Below are 22,971 nucleotides of genomic sequence, written 5' to 3' on the forward strand. Positions count from 1 at the left end.
ATCTTAACGACAGTGATTCATCGACTACATCGTGTCATCGATAATCAGGTCTTATAGGTTAGAGTTAAGTAATTACAATAAAGTTCACAAGTTCTTTGGTTGAACTTGGTCTAAATTTAAAGCGGCGTTACCCATGGTGCAGTGCGTGGTGTCGAAATCTCGAAAAATGCGAAGAAAATATCGCATTTCTTGGATAACTTCGAACTATCTGAAAACATGTTTTTGTTAGAGAACTTACCGAGAATGGTGAAGAATAATGGGACAACAGTAGAGTTAATAGGAAGCATCCGATTGAACGTCCATCCTCTGACCAGGACTTTCTGGTAATTCGAGCGACCTTTGGTAACGTGATCGCTTTTAGAAAACACGATAGTTCCTTACAACGACACGAGGAACCAGACTTCGCGGTCGTGTAACCTGCACGCTGTCGAGAGTTAGTAAGTCGACACTTTACACCTTACTTCAGTTTCGCGCACTTATCACCGGTTAAAACGCCGCCACCGCGTCTTTCATATCCACGAGAGCAATTTTCGTTTTCATAAAGATTAGAATACTCTTTCGTAAAATCTGTATTCTTTTTCCGAAATCGTATATCTATATATACATACATCTCATTTAACCTAAAATGAAAAATTCCAAGATTCTGGCGTTTCGTGATTCGATATATCGAGCGTATCATTTTAAGCACGACTTTCGATAAAGGACTATTAGAATTCGTCTCGTTTAACCTAGAATAAAAAGAAGATGTAGGATTCTGATGTTTTGTGATTGTGATATAGCAATTGAAAAATTTACTGTAATTCGTGGTAAAGGATTTGAAATTCCTTTGAGACTTTGTCATCTCGTCTAACCTAAGAGTTTTGTGATGCGATATATCGAGTATAGAATTTGAATCACGACCTTCGGAACGGACTATTGGGACTCCTTCAAATGGAAAGAAGATACAAGATTCTAACGCTTTGTGACTCAATATTTGAATAAAATATTATTATGATAATATGTGATACGGGATATTAAATTCCTTTGGAACCTCCTCGTCTCATCTAACCTAAGATTTTTGTGATTTGAAATATTGAGTGAGAAATTTTTATTATAATTTGTGATAAATTTTAGATTCCTTTGGGATTAATAAAATCTATATTCTTTCTTAAATCCTATATATGTATACATGAGCTTAATTTCACCTAAAACAGAAAGAAGATCCAAGATTCTAACGTTCTGTGATTCAACGTATCGAGTGAATAATTTTCACTTCAACTTTTAATAAAGGATTCCAAATTGCTTCGGGACTCGTCTCGTTTCACTTAACCTAAAACAAGTAAGAGCTCCAAGATTCTAACCCTTTGTGATTCGATATACCCAGTGAAAGATGTTCGTTTCAGCATTCGATAAACGACTCCAAATTGCATTGGGATTGAATTGAATTGAAGTTAGATGATCAGAAGGTGCAAAGGATCGGAATAGCCATTAAGCTAATTACGTCAGCACGGTCTGATGGACTGGCGTGGGAAGTCAGTCGTGCTAATGTTGTCATAGCTTCTAGAGGACATATACGTATGAAGCTCTAAAAGGAACGCTGTAAAATTCTCTAGAACGTGTAATAAATAAGTGGTGGATATTAAGAAGAAGGCGTTGGCCGTGTGCGGAGGGTGATCATTTCTTTAAGTTTACATCCGTGAAATAAAGTGGCGTGCCAGGATGCGGTCGAAGAAAAAACAATATCGTTTCGCGAGATATCGAGAGCGTCCCCTGGACAGAGACGCGACGAAAATGAACAGAGCAAAGCTTTGAGGGACACACGGTGCAAAAGGTGGAGGACCTTGCCGCATCCCGCAGTGAGAAGAGCAAACCGGTTTCTGCATTTGGTGCAACGACGCGTCCGCCTCGTTTTACCCGGCGAGAGTTTTCGGCAAGAAATTTTCACGTAACCCGTGCTACCGTTACTTTTCTAATTCCCTCTCGTTGGAAACTGTCACGTCTGGCTTTCACTCTTCATGGAAACGTGTCGTAGCCGTGGCTGGATGAAAACTTAGGGTATGTTTCTCTGCATTTCTTTCTTTCCACCATTTCTTTTTTTCAAGGACAACACAGGTGCATCTCTATCTATCGTTTTTTAAAGGTTATGCTATTTCCAGCTTTCTTCGGTAGCTATGATTTCATGATTTTTATGAAATTAATGTTGGAAACACCAATTACTATTCCCCTTTTCTATTTTTATTGAAAGTGAATAGCTGATAATGTGTTTCGTTGTACGTATTTTAACTAGAGGAAGATTCTGTAGAAAATGAATGTGATGGATTAAAATACAATGGAGGTGTCTGCCATTGTTGGAAAAAGCGAATACGATACAAATATTATTATGATGAAATATTTTACTGAGTAATAATAACTTTATATAAGTTCATGTATATTCATATTTTTACAAATAAGATAATGGGATTTGAGCAGAAATTTACTTCAGCTAGTAGATGTTGTGTATTTATGAAAAATACATGAAAATTAGCATAACACAACAAAATATACAAAATAGAACATTATATATTTATATAAGGTTATTAATGAGAACAATAAAACCTTGTAATATTTGGTGCATAATAAAAACCTAGATTTAATTATGTTGATAAAAATACGAATTTGCATTGACATTCGCAATTTAATTAAACGAGGTGTACATATTATACTTTGCATATTTTATATATTTTTCCATGTAGTAAGCTTTTAAATTCCATAAATACATAAATATTCACGGTTGACCTATCATCTATAATTCTAGATGTTCCATTTTCGTGACATTAGTTTAAAAAACCAGTTTCTGATCATAGAAGTCGAAGAAAGCGATCCACTGTACGAATCGAGTGAAAGTACGCGATGGATCGAATACAAATTGCTATTTCGACGTTATTAATCGAATATGAATTATGAATATTAATAAAGTCCCGCTAAAGTGCAGTCGATACGACAAACGTTTCTTCTTCGCTTGTTCCCCGCGCGAGAGATAGCGTAATCAGAGCATGCGAAATAAAAATATTTGACGTGGAACAGAAAGATGAAACTTTATTTTTGCACCAACGTCGCTCTGGGCAACGATTAGGGTTCAAATTGAGATTCAAAGGATGATATCCACGGAATCTTTTCACTTTCTCATTCTTCTTCTTTCGCCACTTTGTTCTAAATCATACTGACGTTGGTGTATCTTCCTCCGTGTGTTCTAGAGTATTTTCATTTTATTCCATTCTTCGATCACTAATCCACCAAAAACTGATAGTAGAACGCTGGTATTGGGGACAATGGAGTGATTCGAACGTCCATTGTATCGTATCGCATGGCATAACGCGGCAATTATTATACGTTCAATTAAAAAACGTAATCGTAAAGTGGCATCGTAGCAAACAGAGAATTTTATACGAAAGCTAGAATGTTATTTCGTTCTTCTGTTATTAATCCATCAAAAGCTAATTGTAAAACGTTCGTACTGGAAACAATGCGATCGTGGAAACGTGTATTGTAACGTATTGCGCTATACACTGCAACGATTATTATACTTTTAATTGGAAAACTCAATCGTAAGCATCGTAGCAAACAGGGAATTTTATACGAAAGCAGCAACTTGTATTTTTATGAGGATGAAATTCCAACATCGTTTGCTTCAAACGTATCCTCTTTCAACACGTTAAATGAATTCTCCGAGAAACTTAAAAACGCGCAAAGATGAAAAGGCTTCAAAAGAATCTCTGCTGCTTCGATATCGAAAAATGCTTTGGAAGCTTATATTTATTTCTTGTTCACTGTGTCGACGGAATTAAAAAAGATCGATCGATGTAATACGAATCAAAGTGATTTTCTTTAGAGAATCGCGGATGTGGAAAAAACACGAAGGCGTAACAGCTTCTGTCCGTTAAAACGTCCAAGTGTTACTGTAAATGCGTTATCTCCCGTACCGGAAGCGGACATGCTGTACCGTACAGAATCTTATTTTCTGTGCACGCGATCATGTGTGGGAGTGTGGGAATGGGTTCTCGTTCGGCGAATACGCGAGAAACGAAAAGAGATCAGGGTCAGTCTGTTCGTTGAAGTATACGACGCGAAACGGCCAGCGGAAATCTACTCTTTTATTGACCGCTCGAACAATTTTTCATTTGTAAACGTTTGTCCCGAGTGCCTATTTCCTTGATTCTTTACGTACGCTATGCTGATTGAAAGGAAATTTGATGGAATTTGCGTACGAATAAAAATTCATAAATGTCTGTCTCCTTAACAATGTAAATGAGAAACAATAAAGTAAAATTAAAGATTCTTCCTGTTGAAACATAATTTTTGGTTCCGAAAAACTTCGCCGAAAACGAGCACTAGAGTTTACTGTGCATAAGGGGAATTTCATAAACGTCTGTAAGCTTCTTTTCGAAATACAACTTTTGGCTGTGAGAAGCTACGCTGCAAAGTATTGTCATATGAGAAAACGATCTCCTCCTTTTATTATTTCGTTAAGCGTGGAATTACGATTAGGGAAAGAAGATTGATAATAGAACTATGAGAGAACGATTGATTCATAGTTTCTCGTAGAAACTTCCTTGCTTCACATTACGTTTTTGGCGGATTTAAATGATCGTTCGCAGAGTACGAAGTTCTGCGCTGTTTCCTCATGCAGTGAATATTTGCATTCTCATGCATCTTCCATTTTAATTTCTCTGATATAAATCACGATAATAAGTAGCTTCAGTCTTCAATTCGTCAAGTTCTGTTGTCGTAAGCAGATGCAATTTCTGATAAAGAAAAAACAAATATTAATTGTACGAGTATCGTGGCGTATAAACTACGACGAAGAACGCAATTCGCAATATTCCCGTATTTCTCTAATTTCCTGCGTCTCGCACAGTTTTCCTTCTCGCGATATTCATCAAGAGTTTTGCCTCTGCCTGTTACAATTAACGAGATATACCTAGAAAGATAAATAAGCAGCAGCGAACTTCTGTTGATGTGGGCCGATGCTATCTGTTAGCATGAAATTTTCAGTAGTACAATACGCCGCGTAACAAACTTCGATCCATTACTTAATTTGAAATTCCGGATAAAACGTGGTGCACGTTTCCCCTCGTTGAGGAACAAAAACAGATCCAAGCGTGAAGTGCACATCGTTTGCAAAAACACGATTGCTTTCTTGATAGTCACATGACACTGCGATAAAAACGTGCAGCAACTGACGCGTTATCTCGGCAATTGTGGCCTGGTGCCTGCGGAACAATCACGAGGCGATTTCTACGCAACGATTTTACGACTGCAACCGAGAGAATATTCCCGGAGAATACGGTTTGCTTTCCTCTTTATGTGTATACACAGTTTACAGTTTGGCATATATAGCGTGGCATCGTGAGTCGTGATATATTTCCACATCGATAGATTCACGCTGCAGTGATCCGTCATCTTTAACGATAGTTAACACGAAGCTATTTCTACCAAAATCAGTGAAAATGACTGGTCTTTGAAAAATACGTATTAATAGAATATTTTTATATTTATTGATTTATTACTTTCTTGCAGAAGGAATTGCTATGTAGTACGTTTTTGGTATTATTAATTCATCTGGGACCATGATCCCTAAACGAGGATTGACACATTTATAAAATTGTAGAACCGGTCATTTTTACTGGTGTGGTATTGCTAGTATTAGCATCTAGCGATCGATCCGGAATTTTCCTGGTAACTGATAGCATCATATCGAATGATACGCAGTAAAAATTTTAAAAACGTGTGGGAGGTTGTGCAAAACGAGAAAACTGGATAAACAGATTGCAGGATCCTTTTACACTTTGACTTTTTACCAGTCATTTTGACCTTGATACAAAATTATTTTCAGTTTGAATACGTAAAAAACAAAATAAAATTCATTTTATTATTCTTTTAGTTATCGTTGCGAAAGTCATTACATCACTGCGGAAAAAAATATAACACGAAATAGGAATTTTAAAATAAAATTGTAATATCAGCCAATTTGACTGGTGTGGTAGTTCTAGTGTTAAGTTTCCAGGCACACACATCGTAGAATCCTAGAATACCGTAGGAATTTCGTGAACGTGTTTTGTTTTGAAGATATCTTGCAACCCAATGTATCGTCTTACCGAGCTCCCTTTTTTTATCACCGAGATCTCTCTTTTAACGTTCATGCTGCGAGTCCTTTTTTTCCCTCACAATGCCCCACCGTTGGAAGTTGCCTCTTCTTGCGTGACACTTGCAGTTACCCGAATTTCTGTCTCACTGTGCCTCGATCTTCCTCTTTTTTTTGCCGCAGTTGTCTTTTTTTAGCTTTGCGTGGTTTTCTCCTCGCAATTGAAATTTCTGGTTTTTACGTCTCTGCATTAGCTTTTTAATTGATGCGATCTCCCTCGGAAAGGTCACGTTTTCTTCCAGGATCAACACGTTCACTGTCACGCTGGTCGTTCTGCGTTACGAAATATTTAACAAGCACCGAAATAAGATAAATTTCGTGGACTAAGAAATTGCGAACAACGTGAACGATTTGGATGACATCGTGGGGAAGAAAATAAGCAAACGCGATAGAATATTCTGCGATAATTAAATGTTTCGCTGTACTATATTTCATTATATCGTGGCTGCCAGGGCAAAGTATATGAAATTCGCATGGCAGTTTACGTGCTACGAAACCTGCCCCCGTGTTGGAAAGACTAAGCAGACTGTTGGCTGAAATTGTTCTGGTTAGGTAGAAATTAATTATTAGCGGCGACACGGTAGGATATATCCTAGGAGGTTATTGTCAAAGGAAAGTCCCTGCGGTGATAAATTATTCCTCGCTAATAATACGAGCAGGACATTGTACGCGGAAGTGAAATCCCCAGAAACGTCCACGTCAGTCCGCTATTCACCAGCGACAATTTTGGAGAAAGTGACCAGTAACAGCCATTGACTGGCCACGGGCTGGAGTCTGTCCACGTCTGATAACGAGTCGTAGTTGATAGTTTTGAAATAGTTTTTGAACATTTTAATAATCGTAGAAGAATCGAGAGGATAGGAATTGAACTCGAGTGTCGTTTATCTTTTCGCGAGTCTTTCTTCTTTTTCTCCTTATCCGTTTAAGTACGAGTACATTTTCTTCGTTTCCAGCCAAATGGAAGAAGAATAGAAAGAAAGAAAAAGAACGGGCAAATGGGAAAAGTAAAATACAGCGGTACTTAAAGGGTTCAATAAAATATATTTATTACGATATCGAGGTATATAAGTTGCAGTATGTTATTGCAAACTTTACTTCATTTTACCTGTAATTAATACTGAGAATAAAAATTTCAGTCGTTCAATGTTTATGGCGCTTTAAAGCGTCTCCCAAGAAATTTTGTGTCAGAAGAGTAAAATTGGAAACCTCGTACATTAGGAAACTAAGATTTTAAATTCCGTGCATCATCTGAATCTCTCCGGTTCGTAACCGTATCCGCGGTGGCCTAATTGCGGTACAACGATGGGATATCACGCGGGTAAATGGTTCGATATATTATTTATGGATCCTGAGGAAACCCAATTGCGTACTCTCTCTCCGTAATCTTTTATCTCCTGTACGATGCAAATTTTGCATCAAATTACCCGCGTACGTTGGTAGTTTGAAACTATCCGTTACGAGAACATTACTGTTCACCCTTCTTCCTGTCACAGACTTGAAGAAAAACAGTCCGGAAAAGGGCGGCACCTGTATTACAGGTATCGACATACCGGGTGCTCGAAAAATAAATATTTCACCCTATATTTTTTGCGCTACTATTTTATTTAATTTTAGTAGGATCTCTTTTTTAAATGTATTCAGTAACGTAAATTTCACCCTATATTTTTTGGCGCTACTATTTTATTTAATTTTAGTAGGATTTCTTTTTTAAATTTATTCAGTAATGTAAATTTCACCCTATATTTTTTGGCGCTACTATTTTACTTAATTTTAGTAGGATTTCTTTTTTAAATTTATTCAGTAATGTAAATATGTAACAGAATACAGGAAGTTTGAGGCTTCCTGGAAAATAATAAGGAATGATCTTTGAAGAGTGATTTTTTCTATTTAATTAGAAATAGAATTAATACGACATATAATAAGATGTACTACAGTACAGAATACAGAGAGATTTAATTTAATTGAGAATATAGTAGAAAATAAATTGCATACTAACTTTGGTGCGTCATGAAGTGCGCAATAAAATATTCAGAATATTGGAGGTCCATTAAGAATTTGTAAAAACGATATTCATCATATTTGAATTACAAATTTTAAAAAGGAATTGCAAACTAATTTCTCCCATTAATATTACTAATTTCGCTTTACGACCGAGTTTCTATCTCATTCATAGCCCCATTAGATAATTTGTTACACCGAAAACCACCCTCTGACAGATTTTACCACGAATATTCGTATTTGAGGATAAATTCTGTTTTCGTGTAATTCCATGTTTGCTGCCTCGTTTACAGAAATTCCGATTGGTCCTGGCTTTCCGCGAACGATCTAACTTCAACGACGGATAAAGGAAAGCTCGATATCGACACGCATGAATTTCAATATCTTTCGTACCAACAATTTTTCCTCATACTACTAACAATCACCTATACTATGATTTATATTATACTGAACCATTGCTATTATTAGATACAAATCCATTTCGTAAAATTATCCTATTTTTCCGTATTTCTTATTTTACAAACTTTCTTCTGTTCGCCATTGTACTATCGGAAAACTTGGAAATTCCCGATCGTTACAGACTCGAAGTTTCGAAAAAAAAAGAAAAAAGAAAACTAAAGAGAAAAACACTGGAATAGCTGACGTAGATAAGTAGCAGGTACACCATAGAGACCTTACGCGTTTATTCGTGATAGCCAAAACGAATGATCATCGTAGATCCTTCTATCCCTGATCGTACAGCTCCCAAAGGATGCTGGAAGTTTTTAACAACTTTCGACTGTTGTTATCTCTAAGATAAACTGAAGACCGGGTAAGTTCGTTGGAAGGTTGGAAATTTTTCCCAGATCACCCTGTAGATGGTGAACCGAAAAGCAGGTGGCCTTGAGGCTTCGCTCTTTTATTCGCTTTTCGACGATCATCCAATTTGTTTGTCAGCCTAGTAGCGTAGATTATCTACGAGTTCGCTAATTTCTGTTCGTCTTTTCATCAACTTCGCCACGGAGAAAATTCTACGACTTTTATAACCTGAAATCTTCGTTATCGGGATAAGTTGGATTCCGCTTAATCCCATAAATCTTTGTTGGATCAACGCCAGAGCTACCCGAGTCGTCAAACTGATGGATTTCGGGTTTTCTTCTTTTTTTTTTTTTTTTTTTTGTAATTATTGCAAACATACGGATATTTTTGTCAAAATTAATATCGATTTTTATTTAATTAAATTACTACATATTTAGATAAATTAGTATAGATAAATTTATTTTGATTACTGTCATTTGGATTATATTAATTGACCGATAGTTTTAGCGTTAATTTTAAGCTAATCTCGAGTAGCTTTAGGATTGTTATAGTTGTACGATCTACTTTCATAGAATATCTTTAACGTTATAACGTAGATCGAGGACGATGGAATTATTTATTGAATTAATTCAAGAACATTCAATGAGGATTTTCTCCGTTATTTTTGCAAGTAGGTAGCTTTGGATATTTTCGCATATCTTTAATGGGGCTGTAGTAGTTGAAATATTCATTAGTTCGTATAACATTTTCCAAGTCGAATAATTTTATATATTTTACGAGTAAAGCAACGTCGCTGGTAATACAATTATTTATTGAACTCTTTCCAGAATCTTCAATGAGAATTTTACGGCTGGAATATTCAATATTTCGTGTAACATTCTGGGTATTAAATATTTTTGGATATTTTACAATTAAAGTAAATCGACGTTGATGAAACTGTTCGTGGAATTAACTCTGCTGCTTCTAATGACAATTTTACCCAATATTTTTCCAGTTGCATAATTTTACACATTCCAAAGAGGAAACAAAATTTCATCGACAATTTGACGAGACACGTGTATTGTACGATTTTTCTTCCGCTCTTTTCGTATTTCCAATGAGGTGTACGGCCCTGAGCCTAACGAAATTCGAACTCACCTGCCCCGATGTCATGCCCAGATGCCCAACAGTACTATGCATCTGTTGCAAGCCTTCCTTTCAGTCGGTGTCCTTCCCTGCTGTCGTAAGGACCTATCTTCCGGTGCAGTACTCGCGTTACTCTTTTCACGACCAAGGTCCAGTCGATAGCCCCGAGAGATCTTCTTCTCAGTGATTTCAACGAGCGTGAACTTGGAAAAGTCATAGCTGCACGGTGAAATCGCAAGTAGAAAGTGAACGTTGAATTAACACCGAAGATCATGAGGAATTGAAATATCGGAGAAACTTGAAATACAGAAAGGACAAAGGATATATTGTAAATTGGTAGGTGAGTGAAAGTATTAGAAATTTCTCGCTTCTCGATTGATATCATAGACAAATTGCTTTGAATGTTATGTAATTTTGGAATATTACGTGGGACTGGAATTATATCAGTAATTAAATTATCAATTGGATTTGATTAAATAGTTAGAATTAAAGCTAATAAGATATTACATGGAATTTTAGATCGTCATTTGTAGATTTAGAACATTTGAATTGTGTGAATAGTATTATATAGAGTGGTCCTAAATTACGTAGCTTTAGGGTACTTTTAGAGCGATATGCTTCTGTGTGTATAACACAGAATGAATCAAATTTCCGAATTAATAAAATGAATCAATGAAATGACCAGCAATCACTATCGGTAGATAGTGAACTTTTATGCATTTGTGAGAAATTTACAAATACTTGGTATAATACTGGTAAAATACTTCAGCAGGTGAAACAATTTTCTGCTTAACTTTCTACTTTCCTAATTGTGTCTTCAAACCTCTGAATTTGCATGAAAATTCGCCGTGTAATTTTCAGTAATAATAAAGGAAATAAAATTTGTTAAATCACGAGTCGTCAGTTTCGAATTCGTAAAATTGTCAAATTACAAAAATGAAAAAAACGAAGTCTATAATCTATAAATAGAAAATTTACTAATATTACAAGACGGTATTGACGTAAAAAATTGATGCGTTAAATTCATGAAGCCCTTCGATGGTTGGAGAAGGAACGAACGTTAAACAAATAAAGTGTAAAAGAATGACGGGGATATTTGTGAGATATGGACATGGAATGTCATAAGAGGAGAACGACAGCGGAGAATTCTGTCCGTGAAGGACCTTATTGTGCCGAGTATAGCGTAGCATGATAATAACCACATAATGTGCGTGAATCAAGACTGCAGTCGCATGAAGATGCATTACGTGGCTCTTCGCTGCGTCATTGCGAAGGTGATGTATTCTTCGAAATGTTCATTATCAATCGATAATTTACATTTTGATGGAGAAATAATTGTTCCATATTATTTCCAATCGAAAACCGCTAGCGAAGTGGCGAAATTTTTAACATAAAATTGGACAATGTGATCTGTTACGATTCTTTCATATTTTTCTAATGTCAGCCGAATGAATTTTTTAGAGACACGAGATTGCGTGGAAGACCGCTAGCGAAGTGGCGAAATTTTCAACATGAAATTTGACAATGTGATCTGTTACGATTCTTTCATATTTTTCTAATGTCAGCCGAATGAATTTTTTAGAGACACGAGATTGCGTGGAAGACCGCTAGCGAAGTGGCGAAATTTTCAACATGAAATTGGACAATGTGATCTGTTACGATTCTTTCATATTTTTCTAATGTCAGCCGAATGAATTTTTTAGAGAAACGAGACTGCGTGGAAATAATATCTAAAATCACATTTACCATTATGCATACGTATAAACGATTCTATCATATTTTTCTAAGCCGGAGAAATATTTTTAACAATGGCAAAATCGAAATCCTTTCAAATTTAGGTAAAAGGTGATGCATATTAATCGTCGTAGCTTTCAAGGGATAGAAATTTTTCGACAATAGAAAATAGAAAACCGTGGGGGACGATTCTGTCGGAACATCTGATACAAGATTTCAGCAAGAGACGATCGATAGAAATTCCATCATATGGTTCGAAACCGAAGAAACTTCTTAGCTTTTTAGAAAGATATCAGTGTAACGCGAGGAACGCATATACGAATTATTAATCTGGTCTTTCGTGTTTAATCCACGTGCAATCGTTTCTGCGCTCGTATGTTTCGTTAATATTACAGCTAGCTACGTTAGACCATAAAAGACATACTAATATCGATATCGTAAATCTTGCCGCACCGTTAGCGAAATCTTGCAGCGCAGAAACGATTAGACAGGGCTTAAGCCCGAAAGCCTCGATTAACAATTCCAATAATCCGGGCGGCTTCAAAATCACAGTATTCTGAAAAGTGTCGCTTTTAGCCAGATTATCGTACAAAATATTACACAACACAGCAATTGTCCTGACTCGTTTTAACGATGAAATTTTCAAAGAGGAAGGAGAGAAGGTACGTAACAGATACTCGTGCAGAATCGCATGCGCTAAATTCGCTTGATGTACGACGTATTTTGTAATCGACAACTCGGAAACGAATAACCGCAGAAGCTTTATCGACCAGGCCACGTGTGGACACACCTACGTTTAATAACGAATGCAGATCGCTTCTCTGATGCTCGCTGCCATGTAGTTTCTATTGTAGAATCCTCTTGCATCATGGTACTCGTGTTATTATATTTGACAAGATACTTGGTAGACGTTTGCTTGTGTAATACTAACGAGATTGCTTAATAGACAAAGGAAATTTTACGAGTTGCGGAGCAAACAAAAATGGAGCAATTTCATAGGTAAATCTTGTAAATTGTCACTCGTTTTGGTAATAAGGGAAAGGACATCTTACGAGTAAATGTGATAAACAGCAACTCGTTGGAGAAATTTTATGGAGAATTTTTAGAAAATACAACTTGTTGGTAATATAGCGAATGAAACTTTGTAGAAGTAAATTTTGCAAATTCTAACTGGTCGGTGATGAGGCAAAGAAAATCTTGCGAGCAAATTTAGCAAACGACAATTTGTTGGTAGTAAAAGAACGAAAATTTCAGGAATATCTTTGGGGAAGTACGACTTGTTGGTAATAATGGAAACGAAAGTAGCAAGGAATTTGATAAATTACAAGTTAACTGACGATTCAATGAAAAATTGTACAATCGTAAAGAGGAAGTTTAGAATTTCTAACTTGTAACTTTTGTCAATTTACCAATGTTATTAGTTACATGATATCTTGACATATCTAGAGCGTTTCTCAAAACATTTCTTCGAAGATTCGGACAAAATGTGCAGCCTAAATGCAAATCTTCCAAATCGAAGAATCGATAAATCGTCCATTGGTAGATCTAATTTTTACCTTATGGCAAAACAAAGTCGAAAATTCCGATATTGTAACGTAGAGTGATTGCAAAAAGTATTCCAACACCATTGGTATTTGTTAATGTACTAATTACGTTAACTGTTATGTTATCAACGCGCACTAATTAATCAGGCCCAAGTATTATTGAAAAAATTAATTTATATTTTACGTTATACCACGGAATTAAAATGTAGAATCCGATAAAAAAACGAAGCTTCTCACTGGAAAATAAAGGCTATGTAATTAATATAAATAAATGCTATCGTTTTAATAAATTAAAAATTACAAGCACTCGTACTCGATAAATGTTACAAATAATGTTACAAGCCGTTGTAAGGATCGGATATAATGAATCTTAAAATTACATATCGCGTCGCTAGTTTATTTTCACGATTGTGCATCGATTGTAAAGGCTGCTTTTGACAGATGAACCAACGTCAATTCAAACAGCAGATCTAATACACGTGTTTCGATAGACGAGCGTGATATGTGACGCATGAAATCGGTGCACACGGAAATATATACGCAGCATACAATCGTCTGATATGCGGTTCGTGGCCTGTAGTGTGTTAACGCACGACGGTTCGATCACGATTTTACGTAAATCTACATCGGCAATATGAATCTAGCGAATTTACGGAAGCGGCAAACGCGAAATCCATTCGAGAGAATAAATCCAATCCCGCCAAGGGAAATGAACAGTCTCTCATTTCCGATTTTTCTCTCACAGAAACTTGTAAAATGTGTTTTACACGCGCCACTGTTTTTATCTCGTCGAAGTTTTGATCCGCGGGGAAACGACCGACTCGTTCATGTTCGTCTCCTTCTTTCCAAGGAAAAAGAACGGGTGCAGCGTTCTTAATTTCGATCATCGATACGTTACGATAATCTTCTTTCATCAAATTTCTCAATTACTACGAATGTGTATCCTTGCGATTATAGTTGCCTGGCGAAAGTATCCCAATGCGTATAGAAATTCCTTATGAATATGTTACGCGCGTTACGTAAAACATTTGGAAATTTAATGCTGCAAAGAGACACGGCTATTGAATTGATTATGTTAATGAAACGTATGTGCGAATATTACAATGAAATGTACCGTACGAACGAGATTTTTTGATGTTTTGCACAACGCACGAATTATCGCCGTACCGGTGCAGCAATTGAAGCAGAGGTCAAGAATGACGGTTGTTTCAAACATTTTATTTAATGGAAAGGGTCATGGAGTAACAATTGGTTTTTATTTAAATGGAAGCCAGTGGTCGATAAGTGTGATAGAAATTCCTCGAAGAATTAAATCAAGGAATGTTAATTGTTAATCGTTCTCGTTACGAATAATCGTTATGAATGATTAAAATTTCGTTTGGCTACCGGCAGCCGCTATCGATGAGGGAAATTTAATTTTCTGATTAGCAGTAGCCGATATAAATGACCGGGAATTTGTTTGATAACCATTATCGACGTGAAAAATATTTTCTAGTTACATTCGGCTATTGTCGATTGTTAGCGACATTATAGATAGAACGGAGTTAAATAAATTGAATAAATATACCGTTTCATATGATAAGAGTAGAGACATAATGCAGAGCTTCGATTCGATAAAAGAAAATTTTCAATCCTTCGAGTCGTGCCGCCATTGACGCCAAGCAGCGGTATAATAATTATACAGAGTCTTATGAAATGATTTTAATTTGATTTTAATAAAATGATTTTAAATTGAAGGAAAATGAAAAGAAAAAAAAATATATATGTACGAACTATGATAATTTCCTGCGTATTTCTATGTTTCAAAATCGTTGTTATATTTTGTGAAAATTATTTGTCTGGAAATGTTAATATTTGGTACAATTAATTTAAATTAATATTTAACGTAATATTAAGAATTAGGTTTTATGATGATTATAAGCTATAACTTTTCAAGTTTCCTTTACAGCATCGAACCTTAATCATCTACGAGTATCTGCGAATAATTTCACGATCCACTGTATATTCCGTAAAAGTAATTAGAAAATCATAGATTTGCATAAAAAACTTGTTTCACGTGAAATTTTTATTGCCTGTATAATCTTTTTTCTGATGAATATTCTCGTTAAGCGTATCCTTTGATATTTCAGCGAGGCAAGTGCTTTACGTGTAGCCTGCGTTATTTCGATAATTCTTTAATTTTTTTCTGTACCGATAGCTCGTAAGAATATTTCAAAATTCAACCGCACGTTGCATATTTCACGCTGACAATATTAACGCTTCGAGGAGCTTGCCTCTAACTGCATCATGCACAACGCTGGCTATGCCAGTGTAAGTATAAATTGGAATATAAACTACCTTTTGTAGTGCAAAAAATGCATTATCCTCTTCTGTCGTTCATCTTTCTCTCCCTTGCGTATTCTTCGTCGATTTATTTTCACTTTTTCCTTTTATCTCGAGGGAATTCCGTCTTTCTTCCTCGGTTTTTTTTCTTCTTTTTTCCTCTTATTTTCGCAAAATTTCTCGGCGACATCTCATTTATCTCTCGACCGCGATATTATCTGTTTAGAATTCGTGAAATAAAGTCGATCTCGTTGGAAAGAAAATTGAGAAAATTTTGGCGCCAATATTAAGATTTGAAATTCTTTTTAACATGAAGATTCACAAATTTTCCAATTTTTCACTTTTCTTTGGATTAAACGAAGTCCCTTAAAAAAGTCCTTGGAAAAATTTCAGCAAAATAAAATTCGTATAGTAGTTTCCATTTTAGAGGTCCGCCGATGTAGGTGCGTGTCTCGTGACTCAGAGCTACTCACGTACTGTATCACGTTCCGCTATATTTTTCTTTGCTGTACGGTCCGTGTCTTTGATCTATTTCTCGTTGTAACTACTCTAATTGCAACGGTTTCTCTAAATTGGCAGAAACATACTACGAACACGTTTCATCTATAACATTATATGTATGTACAGTTTCCCCTCTGCAACAATATAGAAACATAGAACGTGTATTACGTGGTTTCACTTTTTAATTAACGATCATCTAGCTTTTCTAGTTGTCGGTGTACTTGCAGAGCTTGCATTAATGATGCATTAAAACTTCGCAAGTTCTAATTGCGCCTTATAATTAAAGATACTTTGAAAAATTGCGTTAAATCGATTAAGAAAAGATTGTTAATTAACTCGAAAAATTGCATTAAACGGACTTCAAAAGATCTACCGGGCTTCTACAACCGGCGATCAAAGTTACTTTGAAAAATTGCATTAAATCGATTTTAAAAAGTTGCATTAATCTTTCACAATTTATCATTGAAATTACTTTGAGAAATCGCATTGAATAGACTTTTAAAAATGTGCTAGATTTATAATTAATATTATACCACTCGCAATTAAAAAGTTCATTGGAAAAATTGCACGAAATCAACGTAAAGGAAAAGTTTGCTTTGAGGAAAATCACACAGTGACTATAAAAGGTATTGACATACGCCGTTATTTTCCAGTGAAGCGTTGTTTTATCACGTTCTTCGTCTCATTTCGATGATGATGAACTTCTGTAGTCGTACAAAACGGTGTGCCAATATTAAGTGTAACTGGTGTATAAAACCGACTTTCTAATTTTGTGAAAATGTGAAAGCAGAAACGAATTTTTAATATTCCACACTATTTCAAGTCAAGTACATAATCCAATTATAATATCTTTATTGCAATGCAATTACAACACCTTTGCTATAATCCAGTTATAACACTAACGCTATAATCCTATCGGTCGTATGAGAATTATAAATTACAATACTCTGAAGAAATTATAGAAAATCGAACTCGATCGATCTTGTATATCATTCATCGGTAGTTTAATTGAAGCTTCATGTCGTCTGAGTTCGTCGTATGTTAAAATGCGATCGTAATGATGAATGAAATCGGGTCCGGTGAATTTTTCATTAAAATATCAGAGAAAACAATTTCGGGATTTATCCGCGGTTTTATTGGTCGTCGTTGAGTGATTCTACGGTGTCGTTTGTCTCACATTCGTTTAACGAGTCCTCTTGAGACCTGTCAGTTGGCATACAGCAAGTTCGTTCTTCACCAGACAATTCCCGCTTCTATCGCTACGAATTTATTAAATCCAGTTCTATACGTCCGTCCTCCATCCCCTTATTTTCGTTCGAATATTGAAATACACGTGGAAAATAGTTTCCTAGGAAATTAGGCAGCCCGCTTACGCGTGCATTCAGGTCAACTAATTACAGCTTGTCTTACCCACGCTGTGGTTTGTCTTCTTAATGAGAAACTCGAGAGAACAGACCATTACGGCGATCGATTGGGTTTTGTTTTTCTCTTTAATTCGAATTTATTTGCCTCGAACATTTCTTGAAATATTCCCCAATGGGGTCGTGTATTTGCCTATACGCGTAAGTACGGAAAATTAATTGTGCGTCAAATTATAATAGATTCGGATTTTCGAGTAATTCTTTGGCTGAAAGGTGGAAAAGTGCAATTGGATTTTCGTGTACAGAAATATTTTTCAAGCTTCCCGCATTTTAAGATACGTAGATATGGAAGTTAAGCTCCTATTAAATTAGATTTGGATCTGATTCTCTGTTCGAAAAGTGGAGAAAATGGAATTGCATTTTCGAGTATGAAAATACTTCTCAAGGTTCTTATGTTTGGAAATACAAAGATATTACAAAAAAAAAATGATTGTCCGTTAAATTGCATTTGGACTTTCACGCTATTTTTCATTCAAAAAAGAAGAAAAAAAAAGATGGAAGGTGGAATTGAATTTACAGGTATGAGATTATTTTTTAAAGTTCGCGTATTGAAACGTGGATAAGGTGTTGGATCGTAAATAGAAGTTTGCTTTTTCGATTATAATCAGCACGGAGATTCATTCACGGTTGTACATTCTCTTTCCTGTGAACAAAACCGTGCATTGTTCATACACCATTCGAAGGAGTGGAAATTAAATTCTCATTGAACAATGCACGCTTTTCCTTGACGAGTTTCACCGAACGAAACGACTAACTACTTTCCCTAATCCTGAGCTTTTCTTTCATAATAGTGTTCATGTCTTTTGTTGTAAGCTTGTTCGCTTTGCATTTAAATGGATTAATTCAGCAATAGGAATCCCTTGTAACTACAATTCCAATATAACTCCAGCGTCTTAGAAGCGGATTAGAAATAGCAATACAGGTACTGCAACGAGAGATGTATCAGTGTCAATTATATCTTCATTATCTAATCTCCATCTTAATGATCTATATCTATAATTATTTAAATGCATATCAACCTTTGTCGTCAATTAAATTCTTAAAATCTGTTTGACTGAATGTCTGAGCCTGGAGAACGTTCTGTGAGCTAAGTTTTTCCATCGGCGAACATAATTCCTGATAACTAGATAACGAATTTCCCTGGAAATTCATATTTTTTCAGCGTATGATTAATAAAGTAGAAAATTGTTTTACCTACCAAGTATTATAGGGAGCATTATACTTTGAATATTTTCTACATTTTTTTCACATCATGTGCATTCTATGCAATTTTGCATTTTAAAATTTTCACGGATGCATAGAAAACCTCGGTCTACCGACAATCGCTCGTTTTTTCCAATTTCATTCTTTACATAAAAAGGGTAAAAATAAATTTATCATAATTCTATAACAAAATAATAAAAAAATAAAATTTTCTAAAATATGATAAAGGAATGCGTTTACGTGATCTGTAGAAATCTGTATCTGCATTCCACGTTATGTTTGCATAAATATAAAGCATAACTATTAGCATGCAAGAGTGGCATTTTAAAATGTCTGAGAAATGCAATCGGCTTATGCCACGCGCTCGCCGGAAACGTGCTTCTTTTGTACATATCTGCCTTTGTGGCTACCCTCGTATACCTGTTCGTGATCCAACACTCTGCATAAACTGCACCAGTCACGGTATCATGCTCTTCTGACTACCTGCTTTTCACGAGTTCACCGGAAAAGTTACCTGAATTCAAAAAGTTACGTACCCACTGAAAAAAAAAAATATATATATATATATATACGAGGTGGTTGGTAACTGGTGGTACAAGCGGAAAGGGGGTGATTCTACGCGAAAAAAGAAGTCGAAAATATAGAATAACAATTTTTCGTTTGAGGCTCTGTCTTCGAGAAAATCGCCTTTGAATTTTCGCTCGGTACGCGTGCACTTTATCACGTCTCGTTATAACGGATCTCACTGTAGATCGTTGTCTCGATGGAAAAATGAAAAAAAAATTTTTTTATTCTATATTTTCGACTTCTTTTTTCGCGTAGAATCACCCCTTTTCGCTTGTACCACCAGTTACCACCCTGTATATATATGGAAACAATTTGGAAGGGTTGATGCGATCATCTCACGAAGATGTATATTTTATTATCCTATCAAGATCAAATGGATTTTGCGACAACTCGCGTGTGTTAGTTTTTAGTTGGTTTTTGCATATGTTAAGAGTGGAATTTGAAGTTAGTTATCGGAAATTAAATTTGTTGATACAAAACGTTAGAGATATCTCGCAGAATAAAACACAGATGTTCGATCAGCTGGGAAAATCTGTCTTCAAATATTGACACGGGCAACATCGCAGGTTCTAGAAATTGAGATTTTTGTTGTAGATGACGCGTCGTTGTTATTTAACAATATGCGTAACACATAAAGACCCGCAGCTTGGCTATTACGCGCCCTTACGTTAATTATATTCACATTAAAATGCAGCCACGTATGACTGTACAACAAAATAATTTTTATTTCTTCGATAGATCCACGTGAAACTTCTACAATATCAACAATGAACATTGTACTTGGTATATTTGTGCTCTATACATTTCTGAATTATTATATTTTCCGTAAATGCGTAACGATCCCTTGGCTTGATATATTAAAAACATACATATTTTCGCAGTACTATAATTAGTATTATACTTTGAATATTCTATACGCAGAATGCAGCCGAATAACGTGCGCAAGCAGGAACAGCGATTCCTTATGAAAAAATAAGAAAGGAATATGGAATGACATTTTTTCATATATCGTTTCGTTTTTTTGAGAAAATCGAGTGTAAAAATTTATCGAGTATATCTGAACATAGCTAATTCCGAATTGGACAATAATAAATAATTGATAGGACAGATACAATTATTCTGTAAAAATAAATCGAAGACGTAGAGTAAAATTATCCCGCAAAACGCTTTGCTTCTGAGAAAAATAAATTTGAAAATTTACCATAAGCGTATACTAGGCCAATTGTTATCTAAACAGGCCCAGACTCCATTTTCTTGAAAATGAAGCCTTAAACGTAAATTTTATTCGCCATCTTTTACTTATTTTCGCTATATATATATATATATACTATATTTAGAATATTTATTATATTATATTTAGAATAAATTACTGACTGATCCTACCCAGTCGGTAATTAGCCAAGTTCAATTATACCTTGCAAATTTTCAAGCTCGGTTTCCTCGACAACGGAGCGTCGTGCCGCATGAAAAAAATTTCATTATGTATCTTCTTATCTTTTCGTAAGGAAACACGTCGGTACCCGCTTATAAATATTATTCGACTGCACTCTATATTTTTGCACGTTTGTATTCGTTCTATGAATTAATGTCGCTTTATATTTCCATGAAAGTATAAAATTCCACAGCCTAATTATTACACGCTCTTATAATAAATACATCCACGTTGAAACGCAGCCATATGCGTATAATCACATACAACAAACATTTTTATTTCTCCCAAAATTTATCGCAATAATTAAATTTTCATAACGAAAGAAATCGCTCGGATGTCCAAGCTTCATTGATAAAAAGGCAGACTGTAGAAGGGTACGGTCAAAACGAAGTGCTGGAACGATGGGGGCGTCCGGTATGGTGGGGGCTAGACGGCAGCTGTTTGCTCGACCGCCGAGGGTCGCGTTCCATGTGTACCCGCCAGTAATGCCACATCGTTGTCGCCGGCTCTGCAACGAGTATCGTGTGTTTATCCATGAAACTCGTGTCGAGAAACGTTCGTGAAAAATGTGACGTTTAGCCTCTGTGAAAGTGTGTTCGTTAGTGTGTGCCTTGGAATGAATCGGAGAAAACTACGACTGAGAAAAGGAAGAAAATAAAATGGAGAAAACATAACCACCCGGTAACGACAAGAAACATCGAACATGAAGAGGTTGGAGGAAGAAATTGTTGATCAGTGTTGTGAGAACTGGTTACGCGGTTGAGGCACGTTGGTCGACGACTTGTAAGGAGATTCCGAGTTGGCGGTGAAACGTGGTGAATTGAGAAACAGAATGAAAAGTGCGTGGAAGGTGACAGGTTAAGTTTCGAACAGGGGACGCTTGCCTCCAAACGGCACTGCTCGGTCGGTAACGCGCGAGAAATCGATTGTTTGCTTAAAGAGTAAACGTTCAAATAGCATATCGCAGATTCTTTTATCTATAGTTAAAAAATTAATTGATAACGAGTTACCTTGTATTTATTTTTCAAGAGATGACGAATTGAATTTAGTATAAGGTTGTCAAGAAGATACAGGTTATGTAAATTTTTTTACGAACGATAATGGCGACGTAATTGCTAAGCAAACTTGATCGTCACTTAATTAGTCATTTCATAAATGTGGACTGCATAATGTTCATGTGCAGGTCGTTAAAGTGAATTAACCTAGTTAGAGAGGTATAAGGTGTCGATCTACAATTGGGATCGTCACCGTGTCACAGAGTGTACACAAATATCACGTGTCACGAGTGTAACATCCAAAATACAGGTAATCTATTACGCTGACAGGCGTATCTGGTATCGAGACAGTCATTTTTGCCACGACAAGTATTGGAATTTAATATTTATCGTCAGATCAATCGATACGTCAGTCAAATATTTTTTCCTCGTACATATTGTCGCTCGATCTACCTTTTCAATTGGAACGATTAATATATTATCAAATTTTTCTATAAGAAAGAAAATTATTTTTATCGTATTCTTCGTACTTAACCTATTATTATTTGAAACGATTAAAGTAACATCTGAAGAGACTTTTCTAGAAGAAAGAAAATTATTTTTATAATATTTTATTAACTTGCATTTGCGAAATAAGGTTGAGAATGAGATTTTCGAATATATGCGAAGTGTGCAACCGCGTTATGGCAGAAAATGGCTGTCGTCAGACAAGAGTACATAGTTCCTTTTCCTTCTTGGGAAACACGATGAACGCTATCTCAACTCGAATGGTCGACTTGCTCTCGATGGTATTCGAGAACGGTAGTGAACGGACGCACGTGCGTCCTTGCGAGGTAAACTTCTATGCATGGAAGGTTGCATAACCATAAGTCGATTCGTTCATGGACATTTTCCCACCAATTTTAGGTATTTTCTTTCGCTTTTCTTCACATTTCTCTTGATATCCCAAAGACATTGCCTTTTCTCTTTCGACTATCTCATATATAGAATTTTCGAAAAACGTATTAAACGTTGCTTCCTTGGAGAAAAACATTTTAACTTGATCAAGATTAATTCAACATACATATATGTATATGTATATATTTATTTTCCTTTAATTGAACACTTTAATTAAATAATAGCAACGAAGCTTAAATATTAAAGATATGATATTTTGTAAGACCAGAGAAAG

General features: G+C 35.7%; 1 protein-coding gene across 4 annotated transcripts in view; it reads left to right on the forward strand.

The window, feature by feature from the left end:
- Positions 1-22,971, forward strand: part of LOC117243233 — a 185,605-nt gene that overhangs the window by 132,374 nt on the left and 30,260 nt on the right. The gene's annotated exons all lie outside the window — the stretch shown is intronic.

Source organism: Bombus vosnesenskii, unplaced genomic scaffold (genome assembly GCF_011952255.1).
Source record: "Bombus vosnesenskii isolate JDL3184/JDL3185 unplaced genomic scaffold, Bvos_JDL3184-5_v1.1 scf7180000013265, whole genome shotgun sequence".
Lineage (NCBI taxonomy): Eukaryota > Metazoa > Arthropoda > Insecta > Hymenoptera > Apidae > Bombus > Bombus vosnesenskii.